Source organism: Lolium rigidum, chromosome 1 (genome assembly GCF_022539505.1).
Source record: "Lolium rigidum isolate FL_2022 chromosome 1, APGP_CSIRO_Lrig_0.1, whole genome shotgun sequence".
Taxonomy (NCBI): Eukaryota; Viridiplantae; Streptophyta; class Magnoliopsida; order Poales; family Poaceae; genus Lolium; species Lolium rigidum.
Window position 1 is genome coordinate 339,272,258 of NC_061508.1, and position 4,792 is coordinate 339,277,049.

The following is a 4,792-nucleotide window of genomic DNA, read 5'->3' on the forward strand; positions in this document are numbered from 1 at the left end:
TAGCATGATATTTATGTATTCTTTCTTAAGCTATACAAGGTGGTGAAGTTTCACATCGTGTTTCCTCTATATTCTTGATTCCTATATATGGCACATCTTAGGAATTGTGGCGGAATATTATACTCTACTACCTTCCTGCCGAAATCTCTGGGTTAGCTTGGAGGAGGTTGTTGATGTGACTGTCTCGCATTATTCCGTTAACCAAGATGACATTTTTCTTTCCAGGATTTGGATTTCTTTTTCTGAACACGGTGCTTTTTGCCTCCATGGGTGTGGCCTATCAATAAGAGGATTTCGAAATAGTCCTACTTCGAAGTCGGCATGTTCGAAGGAGGGCCTATACCAGGTGATCATCATCCAGCACATGAGTTAATTCTTGATTTACTACTACTAATTGTGAACTACAGTGATTCCTCACTGTTCTGAAACCGATTGAAAGCAATCCTAGGCTGTGTTGAATTGTTTGTGGCAACTTGCTCACCTCCACAAGAGCCCAACTCGCTTCTGAATACATGATCTGGGGTCATTCGAGTCTCATCGGACCAGTAAGACACGCATTGTTGATGTAGAGTGTTTCTTCATTGTAATAATTTGGATTAATTTTGCCAAGGTTGGAACTTGGAACTTGGAAGCTTACTGCTATTTACAATATTGTCACACTGTGGGGACGTCCTTGCAGCAGAGCATGGCAGAGCAACCTCTTGGGAAAGGTTGTCTTTGATTCAAGCTGTAAGGTATTAGATTGATTGTTCATCCATACTTCTCATAGCTGGTTTTGTGCTTGTGCTTTTTTTCTCAGGCGTCCGGGTAAAATCTGCAGCGGGGAGAACCTCCCTTTGGAGATGCAGAGCAGAGGGGATCTGTACATAGACGTCCAAAAGGAATATGCAAGCTAGCTGCAATTGCTCTAGGAGATCTGTTGGATTCAAACACAAGACAGTGTTTGCAAACATTTTAGCATCAAAATTGTTTGCACATCTTAGGGATGGTACTCTGGAAATGCATTTGTATAACGAGTTTTTGGCTCCAGTCAACTAAACACATAACTAGGCCTATTACCGAAAAGAGGCCAGGCGTTTGCATCTATTTAATTTATGTGCAAGATTAAAACAAAAGAAAAAACTAAATGTTGTATGACCAAACAGTGACGCGTCTGAACACATGCATCCGAACACATATGTAAACATAAAAATCCAGCGAGCCTACCGCACAATGGCCAAACACATTTTAGCCGGCGCGGCGAAGCGCGCTTGCCATCTAGTAGCTCATATGAACCTAGAGCGCGAGCGGTCAAGCCTACCTCGCCTGCCTCTCCGTCGATCTAGATGGTAGGACACAGCGACAGCTCGGCAGGGTGTTCCTCTGAGCAGCGCGAGTCCGAGCGGAAGGCGGTCTTTGGGGCGTCTATGAGCCGGTCCAGGTGGGATACGCGGAGACCGAGTACGATACGGGTAATCTCGGGATGGCTGGGCCGCTCTGGCCTGCCTACGTATATATCCGTGAGGTTCCTCTTCCTCGCGGAAACGCAGACGGGAGTGGAGGACAGAAGGTGCCCTAACCCTACTTCTTGGCCCTCGCCACAGGTGAGCAAAGGCGGCGAACTTTTGCACCTTTGTTAGTCATCCATCGCCGTAGTGCCTCTATTTGTACCTTACGCGCACGCACCCGATGGGCCGATCCACTTCCTCGCCACAGGTGAGCAAATTAACATGGGGAATTGCTCTTTTTCTTGATCGGCTGGTGGGGGATGATTCCCGCTAGCAATCTCTCCTCTACTGTACTGATCTGCTTTAAGAATCATCGCCAATATATCCGTGACCGTGAGGTTCCTCTTCCTCGCGGAAACGCAGACGGGAGTGCAGGACTGGAGCCTGGAGGTGCCATAACCCTACCTCCCAGCGGTGCATCCGGCGAATTTCACCGCAGCCCTCGCCACAGGTGAGTAAAGGCGGCGAGCTTTTGCACCTTATTTGTACCTCACGCGCACGCACCCGATGGGCCGATCCCCTTCCTCGCCACAGGTGAACAAACATGGGGAATTACTCTTTTTGTTGATCGACTGGTGGGGCATGATTCCCGCTTGCAATCTCTCTTCCCGTGTACTGATCTGGTTTGGGAATCATTGTCAATTTACTTTATTTTTGAAGGAGGGATCGGCAGACATGTCGGGGAATCATTGTCATCGTTACTTATAACTAAACACAAAGAAGAGGAAGCACATATTTGTTGGTTGGTTCCACTCTAGTCCATTATCTTTGAAGTTTGAACTACTCGGTTCTGCAGGGAAACACACATATTTTTCTCTTGTGCGGACGCTTTAGATAACTTCTAATTTGTTGGTCACCAGTAGCAACAATACCAAGATGACCATATCCTCTAATCGCTACAATATCTATTGCACGAGTCTGAAGTCAGAAGGCGAAGATAAATATAGTACGCACTAGATGCACATGTCATTTTACTTATTTGCTGCTAATGCTGATTTAGATAAGACATGCAACATGTCCTCTATTTCTAATTTGCCGAGATAACTTCCTTTTCCATGTGCAACATGTCTTCACAACTTCAACACTTAAACTGATGATTATGCGTTTATATTTTTTCTCACTAATGCAGTTTCGACACAAGGTTAGAGACTTGGCATGATCCCACTCCTAGGGAATCAGAATTTACTCTTAAGGATCTTCGTGAGGCTTTTATTAAGGCTGCCAGACGCAGTCTCAGCCTTGTGGACAGGTCAACATTTAGGCCTAGCGAGGAGCAGCTTAGGCAAAGAGAAGAGCAGGATCGCAAGTTCTTGATTGTAGCACTGAAAGTCTATACCAAGAAAAATAACATGCAGGTCATACCCATACCAATCACGAATTGCTGTTATGTTTATTCTTCCATGACTATATTGATTTTTTTGTTATTATTGCTACTTCTATTCTGTTTTTAGAATGGACATGTAGTTTACTGCATGTCTAAACCAACTCATATTAGTTAGTTATTGTATGAAATCTTTACTGGTGTATCAGTTAATTACTACTCTTATTCAGCTTTCAGAATTGACACGCAGCTTAATAAGTTAATCCACCCATAGTAATGGAGTATGTCTGATTTAGCTCATTGTTGAAGCTAGCTGCAGAGTTGAAACGAAATTGTCTATTTATCTGAAATGGGCCTGTTATATTGACATTATATTATATACTGCAGGCTGCTGACCTTGAATGGACATGAAGTTTACTACTTGTCGAAACCAACTCACATTAGTTAGCTGTTGTACGAAATCTTTACTCTTTCTTACTCAGTTTTCAGAACTAACATGTAGCTTAATAAGTTAATTCACCAACAAAACGAGTGCTTTTTATTCTCTTATAGGCTAGTCTACTGATTTAACTCCTTGCTGCAATTTACTATTTATCTGAAGTGGGCATGTTGTATTGATGTGCATTTATATTATACTGCAGCCTACTGAACTGGAATTTGTGGAAGTGAAACGAAGAAACCTTATTGATGAAAGCGGGATAGGATATTTGCATTTCAACTTTTTAGCCAAAGGATTAGATGATAAACATATAATGTTTTTTGCTGAAGTATATCATGATCTTGAAGATGAGAATGATGTCTATGCTTGCATGCCTTTGAGTGAAGATGACTTCAAGCCATCAGAAGGGAATGACCAAGGTATTATCACATTTTTATCCATTTGTTACGCTAATACACTAGTGCTCTAACTTTGAAGGCCATTTTTCATATTTTAGTTGTGTTGACCATTAACTAATGCACTTCTCTCTCTTTAAGCTCTCTGCAAAGGGTGTCAATATCGGGCTGAAGATCTTGTACATCCCAGTTGTGGTGGCTTCTTAGGTGGGCACAAGTATGGTTTTGTGCCGCACTGGGACAGTGATGATGAAGAGCGTGATGATGAATTCTGTTAGTGGGAAAGTTTGTGTTATTCAGTTGTGTGAGAGGAGAGGTATTAATTTAGCAACGTGACATGATCTGTTTGATGCGGTTTCGTTCTCTTTTGTACTCAAGAATCCTATCCTCCATGGATCCTTGTTCTATGACAGAAGCGGTCTTAATTTAATTTTGTGCATACTAGAAAGTATTCCCTCTTTCCTAAATTACAAGCTGCTATCTGTACAATTTCTATCCGACTCCTCATAACAAACCATCTACATGGATGGCCAGAGAAAGCGATACCATCAGATTGTGCGTCCTATTGTTACCATATAGAAAACTGCCGTATGCACAACAATTTCGTATCAGTTTGGTTAATAAAGTTCAACCAACTATATAAATAGTGCATGGTATAGTAGATTTTCCTGGATCTCTGAACTTAGAGGAATGTTAACTTCGAATGAATAACTAGCAAAGCATGGTAGTAGCCCCAGCTAGAATCTTTCTGTTTATCGGTACTCTAGGGGTTTGTCTATATAGTTCTATAGTTGCAGACTGTTTTACCTTAGCAGGCTTGATAGGGAAGGTTGATTTTAGTCATTGGTTTGCTGTGACCCCTTCAGGTGCTCTCGATGTTTCGAAAACGGTCATCGGGTGCGTGTCTGCCGCAACGCTTGGCGTCCTTTCAGTTGGTTGGCAGGTCATGTCTCATCGTCGCCCCGCCAGGCGAATGCTCCTTGTCGGGTCCAAGTTGAGGTCTCGCTCCCGTCCGCCATGCCTCGTCGTCGATCCTGGGCGTCAGTTGTTGCTGCTCCTGTTAGCTCTTTGGCCTCAGCGGATACGAAATCCGCTTTGGAGGTGCAAGCTGAGTTGTTTCAGGAGGCCGTCCGTCCTATTCACGAGGCTG